The sequence below is a fragment of the Globicephala melas genome, chromosome 1 (assembly GCF_963455315.2).
Source record: "Globicephala melas chromosome 1, mGloMel1.2, whole genome shotgun sequence".
Lineage (NCBI taxonomy): Eukaryota > Metazoa > Chordata > Mammalia > Artiodactyla > Delphinidae > Globicephala > Globicephala melas.
Genome location: NC_083314.1, coordinates 168299468 through 168311978, shown reverse-complemented (window position 1 = coordinate 168311978; position 12511 = coordinate 168299468). Strand labels below are relative to the sequence as shown.

Genomic DNA, 12511 nt, shown 5'->3' with positions numbered 1-12511 from the left:
AGCCTCTCTGGCTGCTGTGTGGAGAAAAGATGGGGGGAGTGGAGGCCCAATATAGAGCAGAGAGACAACTGCAGTGATTAGAGTGAGAAATGATGCTGGCTTGCACTAAATTGATAGCATAGAGGTGTTGTGTGTGTGTGTGTGTCTGTGTGTGTTTTAAGGTAGCCCCAACAGGTATTGCTATCACGATTAGTAATTTTTTTCTCTTTTTGGTCGCGCCGTATGGCATGCGAGATCTTAGTTCCCCAACCAGAAATTGAACCTGTGCCCCCTGCAGTGGAAGCACGAATTCTTAACCACTGGACTGCGAGGGAAGTCCCTGATTAGTAATTTTTCTTTTTTTTTTTTTAATGATCACCACTCTTAGGTTCTTTTTTTTTTTTTTGGCCGCACTGGGTCTTCATTGCTGTGCGCAGTCTTTTCTCTAGATGCGGCGAGTGGGGCTACTCTTCGTTATGGTGCGCGGGCTTCTCACTGAAGTGGCTTCTCTTGCTGTGGAGCACAGGCTCTAGGCATGCAGGCTTCAGTAGCTGTGGTAGTTGTGGTGCACAGGCTTAGCTGTCCCATGGCATATGGGATCTTTCCAGACCAGGGATGGAACCTGTGTCCCCTGCATTGGCAGATGGATTCTTAACCACTGGACCACCAGGAAAGTCCCCCTGATTAGTAATTTTTAATCATGAAATATTACATACAAAAAATAACCAACACCTACAATATTCCTGACCAGTACTCCTCAAATCTGTGCATCAGAAACAAGGAAAGTCTGAGAAACTGTCACAGTTAAGAGGAGCCTCAGGAGACATAAATGTAGTGTGCTGTCCTGGATGGGATCCTGGAACAGAAAAAAGACATTAGGTAAAAACTAAGGAAATCTGTAGTTTATAAACTATGGACTTCAGTAATAATAATGCATCAATATCGGTTCATTAATTATACCAAATGTACCACACTGATGACAATGTTCATAGGGAAACTGTGTGGGGGTGTAATATGAAACCTTCTATACTATGTTTATTTTTTCTCTAAATCCAAGTTGAAAAGGAAAAAAAAAAAACCAACAATGTAACTTACATCCATGTATCCATGGAGATGGCTGGTGGTGACGGTTGCACAATGTGATTATACTTAATGCCACAAAACCATATACTTAAAAATGGTTAAAATGATAAATTGTATGTTATGTACATTTTATTGCAATAAAAAAAGATGTGTGACATTTTTGCTTCAGTTTTTTTTCTGTTCACAAGGTTTAGAATTAGATGATTTCCTCATAGTATTATAAGTGACAGAACTGATATTTGAACCCAGATCTGACTCCAAAGCCCATGCCTTATCCACCCTGCTTTATTGTCCCTCCATTAGTGTCCGTGGGACCCCTTCTCCCCTTGCATTTCACATATATTCCAAGGTCTTACCTCCCCCAGAGAGCTCTTAAGATTACTAGCTCATATTCATTCATTCAACAAATATGAATTGAGCTTTTCCTAGGTACCAGGAACTATGCCAGTACCTTTTCCATACTCGTGTAATTCTCATCACAGCCCACAGTGAAAGAGGTAGTGCTGTAGACCTGAGAAAACTGCAGCTTGGAGAGGTTACATCACTTGTTCAGTATTATAGACCTAGTTGTATCCAAGCCAGGCATTAAACTCAGGTGTGTCTAGCTCTAAAGCCAAAGCTTTTAATGGCCTCCTTGTCAATGAACATTGGAGACAAGAGTATTATTTTTATTATTTCTGGTATTGTGTTTACCATGAGGGAAGGTTCATACCTCACACTGTTAGCAGCTTGAGTCGCCCTCATTCTCTAATTGTCTATACCTGTATTTTATGATAGATTCCTCTGGTTATTGATTGTTTCTTCTGTTTATGTCTTTTCTCTCTCCCATAAGATCCTCCCTGTAATATTCAGTGCAAAGTCATCCTGTTCTCTCTGTAGGAATCCCATGCTTCCTTAACACCTCTTGCCTACATCTTTACAGAAGTACCTTCGGGGTCTCTGGATTGATAGTCTAATCCTACTTCAGTGTAACCTAGTAACTGATTCCAAAGTATTCGTAAGGTCAGCTCAGATGATTTCCCTCTCCTCTGCAAAGGAACTTTAAGGGGAGTCCATTGCCTACTAACTCACATTGGGCTTTCAAAAAACCCTTTATGAGCTGGTCTCAACTGACCTTTGAGGTCAAATTAATCTATCTCATTTTTCTTTTGACATGTCTACACTTCTCTAATTGTGTACTTTTTCCTAATACTCTTCCTTTTTCTAGAAAGCCTCCCTCATTTCTGTTAAGACCTGTCAAAAATAAAATCAGATCAAAGTAAAATGTTAAGAGTTTACTGCGCATACAAAAGAAGAGTTCGCAAACTGGTAGACTTCAGATAGAAAGTGGCAAGAAGCTCAAAGGCATGTCCCTATGGGATGGCTTATAACACGAGAATAGGAAGTTGTTCAACCTTTACAATGATTGATTATTACAATAGGGTTTCCAGACAGTAGGAGATTGGTTAAAAGTGATTATCTTATACCATTTTAGGAAGACAATTTAAATTTCATTTATGATTATCAGAGGCATTTACAAGAAATAAATTGAATTTCGTTTACATTCATGAAATAAGCTAGATTAAGTTTCCCTTTCATGGCCTAATTGGTTTTGTCTGCTCACGGGATTTTTTTTTTTTAAATATTTATTTGGCTGCTCTGGGTCTTAGTTGCGGCACCTGGGATCTTCGTTGCCACATGTGGCATCTTTAGTTGCAGCATACGAAAACTTAGTTGTGGCATGTGGGATCTAGTCCCCTGACCAGGGATCGAATCCCTGGCCCCCTGCATCAGGAGTGCAGTCTTAGCCACTGGACCACCAGAGAAGTCCCTGCTCAGGGGATTTTTAAGGCTGGTCTCCACTTTTGGTCATACTCTCAGCAAGTTCTTGTTCCTGTATATGTTCTAGTATAGGGTTACTCTTGGGTACCACTGTTGACGTTGGTAGGATGGATTGGTTTTTTGTTTGTTTGTTTGTTTGTTTGTTGGACGCACCACAAGGCTTACAGGATCTCAGTTCCCCAACCAGGGATTGAACTCGGGTCCTGGCAGTGAAAGAGCCAAGTCCTAACCACTGGACCACCAGGGGATTCCTTTCTTTTTTTGGCGGGGGGGGGGGTGGATTGTGTGCAGTCACTATTACTGACAGTTGTATAGTCATGGTAGACATGGGTGGTTGGATCACTGAGTTCTTCTAGTTGCCTAACCCTGATGGACATCGTCTGATGCGTGAGTAGCTGCTGAAAGGTATTTAAATATCTTGAGAAGATGCAACACACTAGGGAAATTAATGTGATGACTATGAGAATAATAACCAAGGACTGAAAAATTCCCTAGGGCAGAGATTCCCAGGAGCCAAGACTTAACTAAAGAAATCAATGGATGAACCATGTTACCTACCTTTAAGATCTTTTAAATTGGGGGTAACAATTCCTGATTTATTAACATGGAAACATTTTTCACCAATGACAATACACGCATCTCCTTGTTGGGCAGTTAGGTGCCTAAGACTCTTCTATTTGTAAGACTTCTGAAGCAAGGCTGGAAACCTTGGTATCTAAGGCTTGGAGAGAATTAGCTGTGTCACTGAAGCTTTTTTTTTTTTTTTAAATTTTAGGAATATATAAAACAGTCTTTTCTAATTTACAGGTGCCAATATGAAGAATTAATGCTCTGACAAAGGAAGGAATCCAGCATTGTGTGTAGAGGGTTTTGGTGCTTCATGGATTTCTCTTATGAACTGGTATCTTATGAATAAATGAATCAAGATTGGTGGTTTCATGTGCAGATTTTTTTTGTTTGTTTCTGACTATTGGGAGTTAATAGCTCTAACCCACAATGACCATTCCAGTTTAGGGGAAGTTCCTGATACAGGGTGGTGTTGCATTGGAAATAAAGCCCCACTCCTCTTAGGGACAGAGTTAAATTTTGATGGTATTGGCTTGGGCAATTTGTGGATTGGTTACCTGAGGTTTCTTCAAGAACCATGAGTGGGCTTCCCTGGTGGCGCAGTGGTTGAGAGTCCGCCTGCCAATGCAGGGGACACGGGTTCGTGCCCCGGTCCGGGAGGATCCCACATGCCTCGCAGTGGCTGGGCCTGTGAGCCATGGCCACTGAGCCTGCGCATCGGGAGCCTGTGTTCCGCAACGGAAAAGGCCACAACAGCGAGAGGCCCGTGTACCGCAAAAAAAAACACAAAAAGACAAAAACAAGAACCATGAGCAAGCAGTGCTTCGATTACTGAATTTAAATAGAAGGAAGAATTCGCCATGGGATTAGGGACTGGAGAACATCCAGTCAGGAAAATTTTATTGTGGTCATAGTATTGGTAATGAATATAGGTAGAGAATCTTTTAGGGTTTTGTTAAGAAAGTCTAATCCGAACAGTTTCATTACACTATTGAGGAGTGATAAGTCCCAAAGAGGGACAATCTATTTGATTACTGAAAATATGAAGTGGAAATTTTTCTTTTATTGGAGGATGAATAGGAAATATAATTGGGAAGAACTGGTTAGTTAGGCTTTAGGAATGTGTCCATAATCCATTGGGTTGATACCAAACTGTTTTGTTAGCAAGATATAACTGTAAGAATACATCAGGTTCTTCATCAATCTGGGTACATATCCAACATTCTACTTACTTAGTCACTGATGCTATTTTTTTTTGTACAGTGTCAATTAAGAGGTGTTTATACTTAACATTAGTAAAGCCTTAATAGAATTATTAATAATAAAAGCACGTTAATTTTGGCACCAGTGGTCTTGCTCCATTGACTTGGGAAAGTTGTCTACATCATGTGGTTGTCTGCTTCTGGGGAAAATTTTTCCCTGGTATCCTTAATTTTAAGTCGGCTGTAGGTTGACAGGTCCAAGAGTCTGAGGGAGTTCTTTTTAGTTGAAAGATATGAACTCACGGTTCAACACTCTGTAATTTGACTACTATCTGAGAGGTTAAAAGAACCTGATGGGACTCCATCAAGGTTCAAGTGCAGCTTTTGGTTGATGTGTTTTCCCGAATACTGTCACTGGGTTCCAAAGTGTGGGGTAGAAAGTCCTCATCAGGTTGAGGGTCTCTAAAGGCCTCTTTGACCTCCTGGAAATAAGCTTCTAATATTGCACTAGAGCCTTACAGTACTTGGTCATATCAGAGTTCACAAGAGCTGGATGAGCAGGTGGGGTTCTATCATTAAGGGCATGGGTCACCCAGTAATGATTTCATCAGGCGTCAACTTATTTTTTTTTAACATCTTTATTGGAGTATAATTGCCTTACAATGGTGTGTTAGTTTCTGCTTTATAACAAAGTGAATCAGCTATACCTATACATATCTCCTCCCTCTTGCGTCTTCCTCCCACCCTCCCTATCCACCCCTCTAGGTGGTCACAAAGCACCGAGCTGATCTCCCTGTGCTATGCGGCTGCTTCCCACTAGCTATCTGTATTACATTTGTTAGTATATATAAGTCCATCAGGCGTCAACTTATATTTTCCAAAAGGTGTTGATCTTATTGTCTTAAGAGTTAAAGGTAACGCTTTAGGCCGAGGTAATCCTATGGTCTCAGTTAATTTCGTCAATTTTAATTTTAGAATGCTATTGGTGCATTCAACCTTTCCTGAAGATTGAGGATGACAGGGACAGTGGTAGCGCCATTACGTTTGAATAACCTTGTCTAGTTGTTTTATAACTTGTCCAGTAAAGTGAATCTCTCTATCACTTGAAATTAAGTTTGGGGACTTCCCTGGTGGTGCAGTGGTTAAGAAGCTGCCTGCCAATGCAGGGGACAGGGATTCGAGCCCTGGTCCGGGAAGATCCCATACTGCAGAGCAACTAAGCCCGGGAGCCACAACTACTGAGCCTGTGCTCTAGAGCCCGCGTGCCACAACTACTGAAGCCCGCACGCCGAGAGCCCATGCTCCACAAGTGAAGCCCGCGCACTGCAACGAACAGTAGCCCCGCTCACTGTAACTAGAGAAAGCCTGCACACAGCAACGAAGACCCAATGCAGCGAAAAATAAAATTTTAAAAATAAATTAAGTTTGGGATTCCCTGAAGGGGAAAAACATTTTCTAATAATTTCTTTGCTACAGTGGTGGCATCAGCTTTCCAACATGGAAAAGCTTCTACCCATCTAGAAAACAGACATACTATTATTAAGTACATACTGATGGCCCATAGAAGGAGGCAAATGAATGAAGTGCAAATGTACATGTTCAAATGGTCCAGATGGTGAGGGAGCAGTTCTGGAGCCACTATAATGGACTTACCCAGGTTATGTGATTGGCAGGTTAGACATTAATTAGAGATGCTTCACACCATCTTAAAACAGTTACCCCACCAATACTTTTTCATAATTTGAATCATTTTGTCAATTCCATGGTGAATAGTCATAGAGTGCTCGCAAAAGTGGCAACTTGAGGGATTCAGGAAACACCAGGTGGCTACTCAGGGTGTCCCAGCCTTCTTTTTATATCAAATTTTCATCCTACTTAGTGCCACTTTTGTTTTCTAATATAGATACACTTGCTTGTCTGTTAAGTAAGTTATCATAAGTGATTGATTTAGATCAATTTTATGGAGTTAATTCGTGACAGAGTTTTGGTACACTTTGAATCTCTTGAGTTGCAACCTTAGCATAAAAGTCAGCTATAACATTTCCTTGATATTCACGGTCTGATCTGTATAAGCTTCAACTTTTCTGACAGCAACTTGTGAAGGCTGTAATAGTGCAGAGGAGCTCAGCACTCTGAGGTCCATTTTTTATAGGCATGCCATTTGATGTTAGGAATTCCCTCTGTTTCTATAGTATACCAAAATCATGGACTGCTCCAAAAGCATACTCTCTATTGGTCATACTTATTTATAGTTTTATCTTTGGCTAACTCACAGGCTTGAGTCAAGCCAACTAACTCTGCAGGTTGTGCTGAATTAAATTGGGGAAGAACTTTCCTTTCTAATCATTCATTTGGGGCAGTAATAACATAAGAGCCTGATACTTACCTGCAGAATTTTTGGCATAGGAGCCATCAACATAGAGTATTAATTCTGGATTGGTTAGTGGGGTTTCCTATAAATCTAATCTAGGAGTCAAACTTTGAGGAACCAATTCAACACAGTTATACGTCTCTCCTTTGTTGGGTAAAGGCAGGAGGGTAGCAGGGTTTAAAGAGTTATAGCAAAGAATGCATAGGTTTGAAGAACACAGGAAACAGCAGAATCTCATAAGATGTTAGTCTCCTGACTGAGAAATGCTGTGAATGCTCAGTATTTAGTAAACTTTCTACAGCATGAGGAACCTGTAGGTATGATTCATTTCCCTGAAAAAGTTCCGAGGAAGACTCTACAATTTTGTTGCTGCAGCTACTGCTCTTAAACAATTAGGATATGCCCTGACTGCTGGGTCCAACTGCAGGCTGTAATAGGCTATAGGTCTATTTTTTCCTCCATGTTCTTGAGTGAGGACTCCTAAAGCCAGATTGTTCCATTCATGGATGAACAATACAAAGGGTCTAGTACATTTGGGAGGCAATGATGTGGGAGGATTTTGTAAAGCCCATTTGAGTTCAGTAAAGGTTTCCTTATGTTTTATTTCCCAAGGAAGAGATTCCTGAGTGCTATTTTTAGTTCATAGAGTGGGGAAGCCAATAAAGAAAACTACGAGACTCAGGACCTACAATATCCTGCAAGTCCGAGGAATCCTTACAGGTTTAGGATAATTTTGAATGGTATTTATTTACTTTATTAATATTTACTTATTTATTGATTTGGTTGTGCCGGGTCTTAGTTACAGCAGGTGGGCTCCTTAGTTGTGGCATGCGACCTTTTAGTTGTGGCATGCAAACTCTTAGTTGTGGCATGCATGTGGGATCTAGTTCCCTGAGCAGGGATCAAACCTGGGTGCCCTGTACTGGGACTGCAGAGTCTTAACCACTGCGCCACCAGGGAAGTCCCGAATGGTATTTATTCTTTCTAAAGACAGAAAGATTCCTTTTGCAGAGAAGTCATGACCTAGATAATGAGCCATCTCTTGTGGTAACTGAAGCTTATCTTGAGGCCTTACAGCCTTTATAAGCCAGTCGTTGTAACAGATATGTTGAATCGATTCCTACATATTAAATCATCTACATATTAAATCAAGGTAGCATTTCTGAGAAATTGCAGCAGAGTGTTTAAACCCTGATGTTAAATTTGTGAAAAGTGTGGGGGAGCCTCAGTAAATCCCTGATGCACTACTGTCCGATACGACTTGATTTCTCCAAGTAAAAGCAAATAAATATTGACTTACTTTGTCCACAGGGATGCTGAAGAAAGCAGAGCATAAGATCACAACTGTAAAGCATTTGGATTCAGTTGGTATATTTGCCAACAAAGTACTTGGGTTTGGTACCCCTGGAAACGTCAGTATCACAGACTTATGGCTCTAAGGTCTTATACAAATCTCCATCCCCATCTACAGGGCTTCTTTAAAGGCAAGATAGGAGCACTGCAAGAACTGATACAGGGGATAATTACCCTCTGCCTTAATAAATCTTCTGTTATAGGGGTGACCCCTTATAGGGCTTCAGGCTTTAAGGGGTACTGAGGTGAGTTAGGAAGCAATTTAGAAGGATCATTCTGAATTGTAATGATCATTCTGAATTTTAATACTTTTCATCCCTGATAAAAAGTATCAGGGATTTCAGAGAGATCTATAACATCTATACTTTTATGGAATTAAGTAGTCTCCTCTGGACAATCAATTTGGGCTTGGAGAACACATAATGCTTCAGTGTCTGATGAGTCTGGAAAGTCTAAGGTTATTTCTCCTGAGGAAAATCTTATTTGGCCTTGTAATTTAGAAAGCAGATCTTTTTCTCCCCCCAAAACAACCAACTTTTTATTGAAGTATAATTGATTTACAACGTTGTGTTAGTTTCAGGTGTACAGCAAAGTCATATATGTATAACTTTTTCAGATTCTTTTCCATTACAGGTTATTTATTACAAGATATTGAATGTAGTTCCCTTGTTGTTTATCTATTTATATATAGTAGTGTGTGTCTATTAATGTATTCCTCCCCTCTCCCTTCCCCCTTTGGTAACCATAAGTTTGTTTTCTGTCTGTGAGTCTATTTCTGTTTTGTAAATAAGTTCATTTGTATCATTTTTATAAAAAATATTTATTTATTTATTTATTTGGTTGCACCAGGTCTTAGTTGCAGCTCACAGGCGCCTTAGTTGCAGCACAAGGGCTCTTAGTTGTGGCACACATGTGGGATCTAGTTCCCTGACCAGGGATCGAACCCAGGCCCCCTGCATTGGGAGCGCAGTCTTATCCACTGCGCCACCAGGGAAGTCCCTGTATCATTTTTTAAGATTCCGCATATAAGTGATATCATACTATATTTGTCTTTCTTTGTCTGACTTACTCCACTTAGTATGATAATCTCTAGGTCCATCCATGTCGCTGCAAATGGCATAATTTCATTCTTTGTTATGGCTGAGTAATATTCCATTGGGGTGTGTGTGTGTGTGTGTGTGTGTGTGTGTGTGTATGTGTATACATACCACATCTTTTTTATCCATTCATCTGTTGATGACATTTAGGTTGCTTCCATGTCTCGGCTATTATAAATAGTAAATAGCTATAGAAAGCAGGTCTTTACCTAGGAAATTCACAGGGGTAGTAATGCATAATAGAAAAGTATGACTTTCAGAGAAAGAGCCAACAGTTATGGGTTCCAATAAAGGAACTCTTTGAACTTGACTGGAAACTCCCACTACTAAGATATTTTTATTACTCTGAGGAGGTTCTTCATGTATCACGGTGGTTTTAAAGTAAATAGAGTTGGGGTGATGGGGGGAAGGGAGTTCCCTGGTGGCCTAGTGGTTAGGATTCGGGGCCTTCGCTGCCATGGCTCAGGTTCAACCCCTGGTGAGGAACTGAGATCCCACCAGCCTCATGGCAAAGCCACAAAAAAAAAAAAAGAAAGAAAAAGTAGAGTTGCTCTGGTATCTATCAACATGGTAGAAATTTCTCCATTTAAGTTTAGTTTAATTTTCATCCTTGAGTTAAAGGAATTATTGAAAGTAGCTTACTGGGCAATTTCTTGGAGCCTTATCATTGTTGACAGTCATCACAAGAATCTGGGAGTTGAGAGCTCTCTTTTATAGGGCAACTGGATTGCTAAAAGTGGCCTGTTTTTGGACTTCCCTGGCAGTCCAGTGGTTAACACTCTGCGCTTCCAATGCAAGGGGCGCAGGTTCGATCCCTGGTAGGGGAACTAGGATTCCATATGCTGTGTGGTGCAGCCAAAAAAGAAAAAAAAAAAAAGTGGGCCGGGCTTCCCTGGTGGCTCAGTGGTTGAGAGTCCGCCTGCCGATGCAGGGGACACGGGTTCGTGCCCCGGTCCGGGAAGACCCCACATGCCGCGGAGCGGCTAGGCCCGTGAGCCATGGCCGCTGAGCCTGCGCATCCGGAGCCTGTGCTCCGAAACAGGAGAGGCCACAACAGTGAGAGGCCCGTGTACTGCAAAAAAAAAAAAAACTGCTCAGAGCTGGTAAACTAATGTTGTCATTAATAGACATTTAAAAGTTTCCATTAAGAACTGCCTGCACTAGATTCCTCCACCCTGAGCCATTTAAAGCGACAATTAATCTTTAATCTCGAGGGGTATGAATGATGTCCATTTAAAAATAGGCTATGGATTGCGATTGTATAGTTTTGTCTGCTAATCAGATAATACCGCCCCCACAAGCCTCTCTGGTGGTGCAATGGTTGAGAATCCGCCTACCAGTGCAGGGGACACGGGTTCAAGCCCTGGTCCGTGAAGATCCCACATGCCATGGAGCAGCCATGGAGCAACTAAGCCCATGTTTCACAACTACTGAGCCTGCGCTCTAAAGCCCACGAGCCACAACTACTGAAGCCCGCGCGCCTAGAGCCCATGCTCCGCAACAAGAGAAGCCACCGCAGTGAGAAGCCCGCGCACCCCAACGAAGAGTAGCTCCCGCTCGACGCAACTAGAGAAAGCCCATGCGCAGCAACGAGGATGCAACGCAGCCAGAAACAATAAATAAATAAAATAAAATAATAAAATAAATAAATTTATTTTTTTAAAAAGATAATACCGCCCCCAACCCAAAGCTACAGAGATTTCATACATCAAAAGAAATCGAAGAAATTAAATGACACAACAACCTTGGTTCCCTAGCCTACTCATATACTGTCGCCCTACATGTAAAAAGAGGTGAAACTGTGCGCCTCTCTTAAGCACAAATAACCCACCCACCTTCTTCACTTACAGGAAACGGGGTTCTGCGCTGCGACCTCTTCCTGGATCTCTCCCTCCAAGTGCTGTGTTCTTTCGGGTACACTACAGGGTCAAAGCCCTAGTACTGTCACCCCGCGTGGGTACACTACAGGGTCAAAGCCCTAGTACTGTCACCCCGCGTGTTCGAGAAGGCCCTTCTGTAATACGACCTTCCCCGAGAGCGGCACTTCCTGCGGGGTCGCGACCCGCTCCGCGAGGAAGACTGCGAGTGGCACCCGTACTTTCTCTGGTGGCGCCTTCCGGACCGAGGTCGTGACCTGCTCCTTCTCCCGTGCGGGCTCTGACTCCTGGACCACGACCGACTCCAGCGAGACGCTGGAACAGGAACGAGAGCGTCTGGAAGAGCGGGCGAGCCCGGCCACAAGTTCCTTCACGTAGCTAAGACATCGTTGATGCCGGCTCTGAAAAAGGGTCACTTCCCCAAAACCCAGAGTATCTCCTAAACCTAATCCTATCTCCCAACGATTTTCCCCGGGAGGGGATGTCTGGTAATCTGGAGGCATTTTTGGTTGTCACAACTGGGGGAAAGAAGGGGATGCAGATAAACACCCTACAGCGCACAGGACTGCTCCCCCCCCCCAAAAAAACAGAATTATCTGGCCCAAAATGTCAGTAGTGCTTAGGCTGAGAAACTCTACCTTAATGCAAACGGGAAAAAAAGGTCAAGTCTCAGAAGAGGGTCACCGCGCTGGGACCCTCTGGGTCGCCCAAGTAGCCCGCTTCCAGAACCGGGAGGTCCCCGCCTCCCGGGAATGACCCCGCCACTCACGCAGGCGAAGCTATGGCGAGGACGGGGCCAGGCTCTGAGAAAATAAACGGGACTTTAAAACCTCTATTAGTGCTGTGGGGCCGCGAACCCGTACCTACCTTTTGCACCACACGGGACCCATGCCTGAGATAACTGTGTGAGCGACCCCAGCAATAGAAACTTTACCACCTCACTGAAGACGGATACAGAGCCCCAACAAACGCCTTCTTTCGAAAGCTTAGGAGAAAGCAACTTCCCACACCTTCCCTGAAATGCCGGACCCACGTATCACTTCCGACGTTCACATGTGAACTGAGCGCTGCGGAAAGTCCCCACAGCTGGCGCCCGGAGCATGCGCAGAGACGTCGGCGCGGTGGGCGTGGCTCTCTCTGGCCCTCCCTCAGCGAGTCCTA

At 42.9% G+C, this 12511-nt stretch overlaps 1 long non-coding RNA gene across 1 annotated transcript; it reads right to left on the bottom strand.

The window, feature by feature from the left end:
- Window positions 1-399: 399 nt before the first annotated feature.
- LOC138842725 (uncharacterized) lies at window positions 400-12441 on the bottom strand. Its single transcript, XR_011377534.1, has 3 exons — window positions 12218-12441; window positions 11322-11665; window positions 400-835 (listed from the first exon to the last, which is right to left on the bottom strand). It is a non-coding gene; the product is annotated as an uncharacterized lncRNA (long non-coding RNA).
- Window positions 12442-12511: the final 70 nt, after the last annotated feature.